The sequence below is a fragment of the Lemur catta genome, chromosome 17 (genome assembly GCF_020740605.2).
Source record: "Lemur catta isolate mLemCat1 chromosome 17, mLemCat1.pri, whole genome shotgun sequence".
NCBI classification, from domain to species: Eukaryota; Metazoa; Chordata; class Mammalia; order Primates; family Lemuridae; genus Lemur; species Lemur catta.
The window spans coordinates 17,955,527-17,969,719 of record NC_059144.1 but is presented as its reverse complement, the minus strand read 5'-3'; the positions used below and the strand labels follow the sequence as shown (position 1 = coordinate 17,969,719).

Genomic DNA, 14,193 nt, shown 5'->3' with positions numbered 1-14,193 from the left:
AGTGTTGATTTTCTGTATCATTCCAAAGTGCATTGGCTAACACTGGGACAGGTATTAGCCAAAATTTTACCTCTGCAAGAACAAACAGTTAAGTTCTATGAAGAACAGAATCAGCAATGTGAATTACTGAAAGAAGATTTCTATAGGAATGCACCATTTCTGTGTGATATCATGTCAAATCAAAATGACTTGAACATTTCTTTGCAAGGTAAAATTAAATCCATATATGATATGTAGCAAAAAATCCAAGCATTTCCAAAACAGCTATCTTTCTTCAAAACACTTCTTCAAAAGGAAATTTCAGATGAACATTTTCCCCAGTTACTAAAGGTCATTGATGAGCAGGATGATATATGTGAATCATTTGAAGAATATGCAGCTGTTATAGACCTATTAAAGAATACAATGAAAGGTTCACTGACTTTGAGAATCATGACATCGCATTCAAATTAGCATTTCAGCCTCACCAAGTTGATATCACCAAGACACCTAAAGAACTACAGATGGCATTGATTGAGCTGTCAGTAGATGACATTTTAAAGTTATTGTTTAATGCTAAGAAAGATCCAATTAAAATATGGAAAAGTGCAGAATACCCACTTTTGGTAAAATGCTTTCTTGCTTTTCAAACACTTATTGCTGCAAATCTGCATTCTTCCTACCTAACCCAAATCAAGATGCCCTTACAGTCACAAATGACTCATAGCCACCTAGAGGGTCAACTGAAACTGCAGATCTCCATGCTGCAACCAAATATTCAAATGCTCTCCAATAAAAAGCAGATACAACAAAGTCATTAAAGGTTAGTTAACTTCAAAATTAACAAATAGTTCTCATTTTTGAAAGTATTAGATTTTTACAAAATAATGTACATTTTTAAGTATATCTAATTGAAGTTTCTTGAATGTAGCTTTTTTTTTTTTTTGAGATAGAGTCTCACTCTGTTGCCCAGGCTAGAGTGCCATCGCATCAGCCTAGCTCACAGCAACCTCAAACTCCTGGGCTTAAGCAATCCTTCTGCCTCAGCCTCCCGAGTAGCTGGGACTACAGGCATGTGCCACCATGCCCAGCTAATTTTTTCTCTATATTTTTAGTTGCCCAGCTAATTTCTTTCTATTTTTTTTTTTTTAGTAGAGACGGGGTCTCACTCTTGCTCAGGCTAGCCTTAAACTCCTGAGCTCAAATGATCCACTCACCTCGGCCTCCCAGAGTGCTAGGATTACAGCCATGAGCCACCACGCCCGGCCTAGAATGTAGCTTTATTAATGTGGTCTTCCAAGATGAAAAGGTTCCCTACCCCTGAAACTGACCTTTTCAAAGCTCCTTCTATGTAGTCTCATTTAAGTATTATAAAAATCTTATAAACCAAGGCAAATCCTTTTTATTACAGTTGACAGAAAATAGAGGCAAATGTCTAAGGTTATGTAATTGATAAAAGGCAAAAGTAGGACTAGACCTCAGGCCTTTCTGTTCCTAGGCCTAAGTCATTCTATAAAGCTATGATGGCTTCCTGGTCATGGGTCCACCAGACTGTGAGTGCCATGAAAAACCACGTCTGATTTGCTCTCCATTGGTGACTAGCATAGTACCTGACACATAGCAGGCATACAAAATGTATATTATTTGGTGAATTACTGAATTCATTTTCTCAGAGTGGCTTTAGTCACTGCATGGTAAAAAGAGGCATATGGCATTGCCAAATATCTTGGCTTCTTAAATGCTATTTGCATTATCAGGAATAAACAAAAAGGAAATACTATCTTTTCTAAACCATGTATGTTGATTCTCAAGGAGATCAGAATTTTGGGCCAGGGCCCCATTTCAGCACAAAAGATAACAAGTAGCATGTTTTTCAGCTTCCTGGAAAAATCAAAGGGGCAGATGAAAGAGTGAAAGTGGATTCTCAACATGGGAACAGAAAAACTGAATGCAAGGTTTCAGGCATAACAATGACCACTTGCAGGGCTGGCACAGTGGTCCAGCTATAGCTAACCTACCATGGCAAGAAATGAGTTTGCCAAAGGAGTGAGGACTCACCCAGAGGGACACACATCAGTCAGAGAGAATACAATCGATGGTAGGAAGATGTAGCTTTGAGGCAGGCCAAGCCCAGGAACCAGGCACGCAGAGGCCTGGAGCAGGAAGAGCCACTCTGGACATGGCTTCAGAGCCTTTCTGTAAAACCCTTTGTGCTTAGCCACAACAGAAAAAGGAAGAATGAGGAGCAAGGATCTCCTGCCCACATCCCCAACCGCCCCTGAGAAAGATACTCAGAAATGATATAGTGAGTATTCGGTAGTCCTGCTAACCTGGCAGAGTAGTCCTTTCCTATGAAGTCCTCACTAACCTCACTTGGAGCTCCATCTTCCCTCAATTGCTAAACCATATATCCAAACATATACATTCCACTACCATTCTGGTTTTCTGTTTACCACCACACCACTATATTTCCAATTCTCTTAAATAACCACTGTGATCTCAAGATCATTTTTAGCTATTCTTCTATAAAAGCTCTTCTCCACCATACATTCCTTAATGCTTCAAACGTTGATTACCGAAACAAATTATCCAAAATAATTAAGGAATGAGGTATTGTGGATGAATGGATAACAGAAGGCTAACTAAGCACCAAAATGTTGCTGTAGTCTTGCTAAAATGATGCCTTAGTAAACAGGAAATATCAACCATAATTTAACAGTTCAAAGTTTTATCCAAACTTCAAGGTCAAGTCTGAATACAAACACCTCCTTAAAGCATCCTTAATCCCCTCTTGCCACCTCCACCAAGCACCAAAACAACCTTACTTTCATCTGTGGTCCTACAACATTTTGATTATACCTCTTTCGCAGCATGTAGCATCATCTGCTTGAGGTTAGAGATCTAACTGAATATGCACCTTGTCTAACTTTTAAGAAGTTCCTTGAGGCCAAGGACTTTCTTTGTTAACCCCAGGTGCCTAGTTCACAGCAGGAATACAAACACTTCACAAACTGAGTATTCTTAGTGATTTAAGCATTACAAAGAACACCAAAATACAGCAGAGCCTTCAGGGGGTCCTGAACTCTGTAGGGAGGCAAAGTGTGATATTGTAGAACCTGTTACTATCATCAAAACATTCATTGGCTTTGTTCAGTATTGCTCAGCTTTAAAAGAAATATGTTTTTCTAAAAGGAAAAAATACTCTGAATTCCTATTTTTCTTGAAAATGGAATCATTTTTTTAAAATCTCAACTTGCAAACTGGTTGAGTTGGCATTGCTAATCCTCCATTGCCACATTTTCTAGGCCTCACAATGTATTATGCATTCAACTAGCTCACTGAGGAGAGGAGACAGCAAGGGAAGGATGTGGTAGGTGGCTGGAATGCACCCGAGAGGCTACCTCATTCTCCAGTTCGAAAGTCAAGCGTCTCCATCCAAGAGGAAATAAGAAATGGAACACATGATAGAGTAAATCAAGTTTTAGGTTCAAGGTCCATAGCAACCATTTTAAAAGTGCTGACAACATTCTTTTCCCAAAGCTTTAGTGTTTGGGTATGACAAACCGGGTAATAGGTATAGTTTTAAGTGTTCCAAACACTGCAACTTAAACCCAAAATCTCCTTACTACCAATAGGGGATTCTAAGTGCTCAGCGAAGAACAGCTAACTTCGGAGTTCCCTCCCCAGCAGCTATTCTTTTGCAGGATTCCTCATCCCTGTCATGCAAAGGAAAGACTTTCCTTCGTGAAAATAGGGAGAATGGGCAGTAGGGCTGCCAATATCATATTAATTATCTAATCATATAGACAGCCCCTTGGGGATAACAACTGCTCTTGTTTTTGGTTTGTCATTGAATAAAACTTGCTTTTAATCCAGTATCTTCAGAGACAGAATTGTGCTGCATAATTTTATGAATAACTGAAGTACTAAAACATGCTAGTTTATGATGGAAAGCTTTCTAAATTCCATGACTTCCTTCTCAGCCTTTCTCAACAAACCAAACCCTAAGAACGACCTATTCCTGTTGAACAGGATAACGATTATGATTAATATATTCAGAGGCCATTGAGGCAAGTAGGGCTGTTTTCCTATATAATAAATGTCCCCAAACAGCTATACTCTGAATATATTGTAGAGTGTTTCTGATTCTGTTGTTACCAGCTGTCCCTCCTTGCTGGTGTCAGTGTCTTTCCTCTAATGGAGCTTTCCCTTAGTTTATTGCTTGTTATATCAGACGGACCAGGAAAGCCAAGCTCTCAGGGTCACAGGTGAAGGCTTGCTCCCACCAGCCTCACCTCCTTCAGACCCAGGCAGCAGGCTTCCAGAGCCCATGTCTTAACAACTACAGCTGCAATTCCCAAACGTGCCTAATTATAAAGAATTACCAAGTGCAAGTGGGGGTGGGGTGGGGGTGCAGTTAAAACACACATTCTCAGTCTCTTCTCCTAGAGATTGTAGTTAAGTGGCCCTGGGATAGAGCATGGAATCAGTATTTTTAACACACATGCTCAAGATGATTTTCATGAACAAGTTTAGAAACACAATACTACATGCCACTAGTGCTGCCCTCTTGAATTAGGATTCCTTCAGAAGAATAATGAACTGGGCCAAGGCCAGCTCCTTCCAAAGAGACCTTACAACCAATAAATCTTCCGGATCACTGCTTTTCTATCTCCTTCAGGCAAAATCCCCTGATCCTTTGAGATTCCTGCAGGCTGGTCGGAACACCTCTTCTCAGTGCTGGGACCTCTGACTGCACCTTCATTTGCTGAAGATTTGGCCCACCTTCTTCATCCCCAAATTCCTGCCATCTTCTTGATGGCTTCTCTGACCATACGGATAAGCCAAACAACTCCCTAGCCTCTCAGTTATTTGACCTCCTTGACTTCAGCCATGTTTACTAAGTTCCCTTCATTTCAGCCATTCGTGTCTGTGGCAAAACACAGGAGCCTGTCATGCCCAGCAATTAAGTGCTCCAACTCTGAAATCTTCCACTCACGTGTCCCTCTCTGACCACAGCCTCATATTACTCCATCACTGCAACACAATCATTCCTTGACTTCAACACCACCTCTGGTCCTTTTCAACTCCCCATCTAGCCTAGACACCTTTACCTATCATGTTAATCACTCCCTGGCCAATACCCCATTCCTCTGTTCTACTGTCCTTCTCCCATTTATCCTAGCAAACCCCAAACCTGACTTAATCCAACTATATGCTTTTTTTGCTCCTAAAGCCAGACAACTGAATTCTACTAGTGCCCTAATTAATCCATGTTCTTCTGTCTCAGTGGAGCCTTGCATATTGCTTAGAGATCATTCTTCCTCTTCCTGACCTCAATTGTATGTCAAACCTCCCTGTTTTTCCTCTGACCTCTTCCCACTTATTCTTAGCAGACAACCTCACCTCTATTTCACAGAGATGATGGATGTCACCAGATTGGCACTGGCTCATAAGCCATCCCACCAGAAAATATAACTGTGCCCAGATATTCCATCAGGGGGCTGCCAAGCCCATCATGCCTGAACTGGGCCTACTGTTCACTTGATTATTTGAAGTAAGCTCCCTGATGGTAAGCATTGCTGAAATAAACAGTATGCTGGTGAGTATCTTTCTAGTGGTCAGTCTCTTGAAAGAGCTCTCTACCCTGAGAATCCTTCTAAAGATGGGGAAGAGTCTTAATGAAGAAAAAAAGAAACCTATCTTACCTCACAAGCTTAAATCCAAACATCAAGTTGCCATACATCAATAGAATTGTTACAAATCCCAAGCCAGTCAATTCTCCAGTGATTTTTATAAATTCAAAACCGTGGTCAGTAAAAGAATGTCATTCACTCTTACCCAAACTCTAATTTTTTTTTTTTTATTTTGAGACAAAGTCTCACTCGGTTGCCCTGTGTGAGTGCAGTGGCATCATCTTAGCTCACTGCAACCTCAAACTCCTGGGCTTAAGCAATCCTCCTGCCTTGGCCTCCCAAGTAGCTGGGACTATAGGCACATGCCACAACGCCCAGCTAATTTTTCTATTTTTAGTAGAGATGAGGTCTTGCCCTTGCTCAGGTAGGTCTCGTACTCCTGAGCTCAAGCTATCCTCCCACCTCAGCCTCCCAGAGTGCTACGGGCATGAACCATCACAACCCAGTGTTGATGGGGCTACAAGTCTTTTCCTGGGTTTTTTTTCCTCCTTGTAATAATAATAGCTAACAGTGATCGGTTTTTTGTGTATAATTCTGCTCCTCACAAGACCCTATGAGACAAGAAATATTATTTTTCTCCATTTTCAGCTGAAAAAACAGACTTAGGCATGTTAAGTAATTTTCCCAAGGGCTTACAGCTAGAGAAATGCAAAGGTAAAATTAAAACACAGAGCCTAAAAGCAAACTAATCTATATGTTTTGGCATAATGGTTATTAACAGAAACTTCCTAGGCGAATGTAACACCCTAACCCAAATGTTCTTATTTTTTATACTCCCATATATGCTTAGAAACACAAACGTGAGAAACTTTCAAATATTATAGTATATTTTGTATTCATTCATTCCTATATTCATATTAGGAGGAATATGAATATTGACCTTTCCTCAACAAGAAGGAAGGTCTAAAGTCAAATCATGCAGATTAAATCCTAAATCTATCACTTTCTTAGCTGTGTAACTTCAAAAATTACTTAACTCTTCTAACCTCAATTTTCTCAACTAAAATATATGAATAGTAATGCAATTATCATCATCACCATACTGGGTTCTCCCACAGTTAGAGATAATGTATGAATGCACATAGCAGTGGACCTGGTACATAATAAGTCCCCCCAAAATTAAAAAGTTAGCTGTTACAGTAAGTATTATTTAAAATGCTTTGAGGCCCTGCACCTACTGGATTCTAGACAGAGCACTGGGTGCCAGGGCTGTACCATAAACAGGACAGGGCTGTCCTGCCCTCATAGATCTTGTAGTCTATTGGGGAAGTATTTAATAAAGAAGGAAACAAACATAGAAATGAAGTACTTTGAATTTTGGTGAAATGTCAAACAATAAATGCACGTGTACTGAGACAGAGGACAATGGGAAGGAAGCTACTATAGAAGGGGTGATCGGCAAAGGCCCCTCTAAGGAGGAGGCATTTTGGCTGAGACTGGATGTTTGAGAAGGATTTTTATGTGAGACAAGTCAGGGGGAGAGTGCTGGGCAGAGGGAAGGGGCTGTACAAAAGAGGAGGAGAATGTGGCGTGTTTGAGAAACTGATAATGCTCAAGCTGACAAGCACGGCAAGCAAGGAGCCCCGCACCTCAAAGTGTGGATGTGAGTCTAAGTGCAATGGAAGCTGCTAAGCAAGGGGGTGGCAAGCTCTGGTTTACTTTTTAGTAGGATCACTCCGACTGCTGTGGGGAGAATGTGTTAGAAGAAGGCAAGAGTGGAAGCTGGGAGACTAGCTAGGAGGCAGGGGCAGTCATCCAGCTGAGAGAGGAGAGTGGCTGGATTCGGAATATAGAGGGAAGGAAGGATTTGAGATATTCTGGAGGCTAGGCTGACAGGCCATGCTGAAGGATCAGATGTGGGGTGAGGAAACAGTAAAGGGTCAAGGACAACTTTCAGGTTGTCCTGAACCATGAGTAGACAGCAATAACACTGACACAAGGCTGGAGGGGAGCGAAAGGAGGAGGCAGAAATGAGGAATACAAATTTGGAAGTTTCAGAGGGGATTGAGAGATCAGTTTTGAACATGGGAAGTTTGAGATCACTGTGAGGCAGCAAGGAGAGCTAGCAGGAAGGCAGTAGCCGAAAATGCGAATCTGGAACCAGAGAGAGGGTGGGAGCCCTGACGGAGAGAGTTATCTGCATCCAGAGGGTATTAAAGTCTTGGGAATGGATGAGATCATTTAGAGAGAGAACATGATGAAGAAGGAAGGTAGCAGAGCCAGAAAAGAAATAATAAGAAATCAGGTTGGTAATCCAAAACTGAACATGGCAATGTAGCCCACAGAAAAACACATAGAACTGCCACAAATACATGCTCAATAAATACCTGTAGAACAAATAAAAATTCTTAACACATTCTTAACATATTCTTCTAGGCCTTAACACTTTTTTTTCCCTTTAGGATTCCTCCCCACTCCGCACCCCCAAGTCCTTGTATATTTGGAGCATAAGAAAAACAAAAGTTTTTGAAGGTCTCTGGACTGTGTTTGACAGGATCTTTTGCTTAGGAGCAAAAAGCAAGTCTTTTTTCAAAAACTCACTAAAATTAAAAGTAGCCTATGTACAGTTCAAACCTTTAAAAAGCTTATACTCACATATTAGCCTCTCTGTAAAAATTCTTTCATAATTTTTCCCATCCTCATAAATGAAAATGCAATTATACGTTTTACTGTAGATGTTGTTTAACTGGTACTTTCAAACAGTTCAAGTGTCATGTGAGAGATGCGAAATGCTCAAAAGGCCAAGGATTTGTTTTTAAATGTTTTTTAAAAAACCCAAAAACTGGCCGGGCACAGTGGCTCACGCCTATAATACTAGCACTCTGGGAGGCCAAGGTGGGAGGATCATCTGAGGTCAGGAGTTCAAGACCAGCCTGAGCAAAAGTGAGACCCTGACTCTACCAAAAATAGAAAAATCAGCCAGGTGTGATGGCACATGCCTGTAGTCCCAGCTACTCAGGAGACTGAGGCAGGAGGATCGCTGGAGCCCAGGAGTTTGAGGTTGCAGTGAGCTATGACAATGCCACTGTGCTCTAGCCAGGGAGACAGACAGAGCAAGACTGTCTCTCAAAAACAAAAAATCTTAAGTATACCTGCTAGACCATCCAAAAACTGATAAGCAGGGAAATGAAAAGGATAGAATTGCCAGGAAAATAAGTAAATATAACAGCTACTCTCCAAATGAAAACATATTAAAGCTGTGATGATATCTCTGGGTATCTGTTGACACCAAAAAACCCACTATGCTCTTGAGGCTTATACTAAGAATGACCAAATTGAAATCACAACTGTAAACATAACTGGGACACTTTATACTTTTCAGAGAGTTCCAATGTGACACAAGAAATAATAGCACATAAGAAGGAAAGCCAGCAACATTTGCCAAAAATGTTCCTTCCCTCAATTGTTCAAGTTAAATCAAGACTGTAATTCTTTTTAAGATCAGAAGTTTCACTTGGTAATATTCTTCTTCTCAGATATGGAAGAGAAAGGAATATCCTGACTTTTCAGAGGTTGTTATTCCACCCCATGATATAGCTGTATAAAAGACTAGAAGGCTACCAGCAAGGTCATATGAATAGATGGATAATGAGCATTCATTTATTCGTTCATTCTTTCAACAAACATTAAGTAGCTATAATGGGGCCAGGTGTGGTTCTGAGCCCTAAAAATACATCAGTGAAAAACGTCTCACTCTTCTGGGTTTATGTGGAAAAGAGAGAGAGACAATAAACAAACAAATAAATATACATTACCAAGTGTTGGTAAGTAATGCAGGGTAAGGAGGACAGGAGTCGTCAGGGAAAGCCTGACAATGCTACATTTGAGCAGAGACACCTGAAGGATTAAGGAAGTTAATCATGACAATGTTCAGAGACCAGAGTTCTAGGCAGAGGCAACAGCAAATGCAAAGGCACTGAGGCCAGAGTATGCCTGACGTTTTTAAGGAATAGCAAACAGATTTGTCTGGCAAGGTTGGAAGTGAGGGGATAGCCTGCTAGACCACAGCAATAACTTCAGATTTTACTTTAAGATGAGAAGCTGTTAGAGGGCTCTCTGCAGAGGACTGACATGATCTGACTTCATTAAAGGATCACAAAAGGAACACAAGTTCCCACTCATAAAACCAAGACATCTCTCTCACAGTCCAGTTATATGTGAAAGAAAACAGCATAGAATATAAGTCTTATAGTAGGGTAGCATTTTTGTAAGAAAAAATACATATACATGAGAACAAAAGACTAAAAGGATCAATACCAAATTGTGGTTTACTAGGTTTTGTAGAATTAAGGGGTTCTTTTTCCTTATGCTTTTGTTTTTCAAGCTTTCTGCCTTAAACATAAATTACTTTTGCAATTTTTAATGTTATCTTAAAAAAGAAATAACACTCCACTCTGAGACTTCTCTAGTCTGAAATCTTACTTCAACACGGGGGGGGGGAACCCCAAAACAAAAACAACATGGGGAACATTTTTTCCAAAAATTACCACACTTCCCATGCAATGTTTGCCTGTCATGAACCACTGCACAAATCATGCTCTGCTCAATTGTATCAAGGTCACAAAACCAACTTGGTTAATATGTTTATCATTACATAGTAGCTCTGTCCTCTACAGCACCTTTGATACCATCTTTCCAAGGCAGCAACAGAAGGGCCCTTTTCATTCATTTTCTAAGTCTCTTTGATACTACTTTGCTGCTTCTGGATTTTTCCACTGTATGTCTCTTAGAAACAAATTAAGCCCGAGTAAGTTGTTCCAGCTAATGAAGTGCGCTTTTGGCTCTTTCTCCATGGTTGAGAATTATCCAGCAAAACACCAATTGTTTTAGGACTCATTTTCTCTTAGTTTTGAAATATTGCAATTCTAAGTTACCACAAATAAAGAACATCAAGACGACAACGTACAAAAACATGTATAAATGGAAACTACCGTAATCCTTTTTTAAATTGAGGACACGAGGACGCCTCATGAATAAACATTTGGGATATCTAGATAAATATATACTATGTGTTCACATAGATAAAAACAGAAAGGAATATGCCCTCCCGCCTCACTCCTCCCCCACAACCCCCATAACGGCTACTCACAGGGCACAAGCCCAGGGCAATCACTGCTCAGAAATGCAAACCATGCAACTCAAAATGACTCAAGCTCTCAAACACTTTCCACCTAAGCCCTACATCCCATCCACTCCCCAGTCACTTCCAACAGGCTTCTCCGAATGAGAATCCCCAACTGGGCAGGCTTCACAAGCCCGAGACTCCTCTCACACGCCATTCCAGGGCACCTGGGAACCCGGACGGAGCCCACGTGCAGTGTTTCCGCGAGGGCAAACAAGGGTTCCAGGATTCAGGACGCTACTGTACCCCGAGTGGCTCGAGTCCCGCTCAGCCGCCTGCCCTGGCCGGGCTGACGCTCTTTACACCAGCGGCATGGGCTGCCACACCAGCAGCGTGCGACGGGCCGGGAGTGCAAGCGAGCGGGGCACACGCACCGTCACCCGGGCAGGGGCCTGCGCGGACGCCCCTCGCCCCTCCGCCGCGCACCCCTGCTCGCTTCGCAACTGTGCGGCCCGCGGGGCTGCCCCGACCCCGGGACCCCGGGACCCCGAGCCCCGAGCCGGGGGGTGATGACAGATGGGCGGAAGGCGGGGCTCCGGGGGGAAGGGGCGGAGCCTCCCAGCGTGGGGGTGAAGGCGGCTGACAGAAAGACCGGGACAGCGGCGGGAGGGGGCTGACGGGGACTCGGGCCGGGGGCCAGGCGTGGCGGGAAGGAGCTCGCGCGCACACAGGGGCTGACAGGCAGAGAGACACACAGACACCGGAGACTGACAGCCGCCGGGGCACGCGGGGCCGGCGGGCCGCGGCGGGCGCTCACCTGGCAGCGGCGGCGGTGGCAGCGCCGGCGGCCGGGCCGCTCTCCCCGCGCTGCGGGCCTCCCTCCCGGCGGCCGGGCGGCGCAGGCCCCGCGGAGGCGGCGGCGGCGGTGACGCCGGAGCCGCGGACTGCTGAGCGGCGGGGACGCAGCTGCACCAACCGACTCCGGGCCGCTCGGCTCGGCCGGGCTCGGCCGCGCTCGGAGGCGCTCGACTCGGCTCGGCCCCGCTCGGCTTGGCTGGGGGCGTGGCCCGCGGCCCCCCGCCCAGGTCGCCTCCGGCGCCCGCGGGGCGGGGCTTTGGAGCGGGCGCGAGCCCCCTGACGTCGCGGGGAGCAGTGCTTGCCCCGGGCGCATGCGCGGGCGGCAGCCGCGCTCTTCGCTGCGTGGAGCTGCCGGAGACAGGGAAGGGGGGCCGGGGGCGGATACGGCAGCCCCTAGAGGTTCCTGGCTTTTGTACTCCATATCCTGGCCCTTCTAAAGGACCACCTACGGAAGGCCACACCAGGTTACACTTTCAAACGGACACGTAGACCGGGCAGGGACTCCCCCCACTCCAGTGTTTCCCAACGAGCAGCGCCTGAGAGTGGGTCTGTCTTTTACCCCGCCAAGGTTTCACTGCAGTTTTTAATAGCCTCGTGTTTCTTAAAAATAAGCGAAACAGACTTCTGACTACGGCTTTCTTGACATTAAGACTTCAGGTACTTGAGCCTCCAAGCATCAGTGAGCCTCTCTCGGGTCCTGTAATGCAGTCCTTTCCCCGTAGCTATTGTGTAACCTGTGACACCTAGGATGGGTCTGGGCCCTTTTCTGAATTCTTGTCACGCGTTCCAAGCACCTTTTTTGTTATGGAAACCACGTTTGTAGCAAGTATGCTCAGAAAGTGGCCCCTACCCTTAGAATCCAGTGATTAATGAACAGCAAGAGCGCTGCAGTCTGACACACCTGAGTGGGAATCCCAGCTCTGCATTAATCTGGCGGATTAACAATTGGCTGAGTGACTTTGGACTTGTTAATCTCTCATCCACAAAAGGGCAATGACATATTAGTAACTAAGCCAATAGGATGATTAAATGGATTAAATGACAACACATATAAAGGTTTCTGATCTTCAGGTTGCATTAGAATCTTCAGATTCTGAAAACCAACGAAAATCCACGTGTGAGCAATAGGTCAAATTTAACACGTTCACAAACACTCGAACTTACTTACCCCTTGCCCCTTAGATGGTCTTCGCTTCCTCAGTTAACGTCAACTCCATCCTTGTGGTAACCCAGCTCAAACCACTGCAGTTGTCTTTGAGTCCTCTTTTCCAATCGTATCCCACGCGCAATCCCTTAGCAAAGCCTGTCAGCTCTACCGTTAACATATGCTCTTTTGGCGGGGCGGGGCGTCTCACACCTGTGATCCTAGCACTCCAGGAGGCCGAGGTGAGAGGATCGCTTAAGCTCCCAGCAGTTTGAGACCAATCTGAGTAAGAGCGAGATCCCCTTTCTGCCAAAAATAGAAAAATTAGCCCTGCTTGGTGGCACGTGCCTGTAGTTACAGCTACTTGGGAGGCTGAGGCAGGAGGATTGCTTGCGCCCAGGAGTTTGAGGTTGCAGTGAGCTACGATGACATCACTGCATTCTAGCCAGGGTGACAGACCAGGACTCGGTCTCAAAAGAAAAAAAAACAAAAACAAAAAACACCCTCTTCTCTTTCCTGCTCTCTTTCCTGGAATATTACAATAGCTTCCTACCTGTCCTCCCTCATTCCACGCTGCTTTCATAGAGCCTGTTCTCAACACAGCAGCCAGAGGGATTCTGTTGAAACCTAAGTCAAACATGTTTTTCCTCTTCTCTAAAGCCTCCAATGGTTTCCCAACTCACTCAGAGTAAAAACCCAAATGTTTTTCTGAGGGACTCCAAGATCCATCCTATGTGATCTGCCCTCCTTCCACTTAGCCTCCCCTACCTCTCTGAGCCTCCTTCCACTCTACCCACTCACCCCATTCCAGCCACACTAGCCTCCTTCTTGCTCCTAGAACATGGAGGCTCACATCTACCTCAGGGCCTTTGCGCTTGGTGTTTCTTTCCCCAGATATCAGAAAGTCATGTGCCTTCACTCCAAATTTCTGTCGAAAAATCACCTCCCCGGAAAGACTTTCCCAGACCACCCTACTGAAATATCAAGTTCCAACCCCCATCACTCTATCCTTTCATCCTCCTTTACTTTTCCTCCTACCTTTATAACCTAAATATCATTTGTAATGTTCCTGAGGGCAGGAACTTTGTTTTGCTCATCTGCAGCATCTGAAACATGGGCTATGTCCAGGAAGTCAATAAGTATTTCTTGAATGAATGAGAATGTATATAGGATACATTGCTTCAATTTAACTTCATTTATTCAATAAACTTTTCTGAGCATCTATTTTAATCCAGGCACTGTGGGATCCAGAGATAAACAAAATATTGTCCCAACCCCTAAGGAACTCAGCATTTCAGAGGAGACAGATATGTAAAGAAATACCTCTGGAAGAAAATATGTAACACTAGATGGACGTGCCAACTGCTTTGGGAAGCACAGAAAACAGCATAATTAATGGTGTACAGGTGGGTGTGGAAAGTCTTCCCAGTGGAGGTGACATTGGAGATGGGCCT

General features: G+C 44.1%; 1 protein-coding gene across 7 annotated transcripts in view; it reads right to left on the bottom strand.

Moving 5' to 3' along the window:
- The window catches only part of ZHX3 (zinc fingers and homeoboxes 3), a 112,768-nt gene extending 99,891 nt beyond the window's left edge, over positions 1-12,877 (bottom strand). The window contains exon 1 of one of the 7 annotated variants that reach the window (XM_045529273.1): positions 12,764-12,877. The gene's annotated coding sequence lies outside the window, so the exon portion shown is untranslated. Of the gene's footprint in view, positions 1-10,764; positions 10,789-11,043; positions 11,253-11,554; positions 11,641-12,763 lie in introns of those variants that run through there. The other 6 variants (XM_045529272.1, XM_045529277.1, XM_045529281.1 and 3 more) reach the window with 6 other exon arrangements.
- Between the last annotated feature and the right edge of the window lie 1,316 nt (positions 12,878-14,193).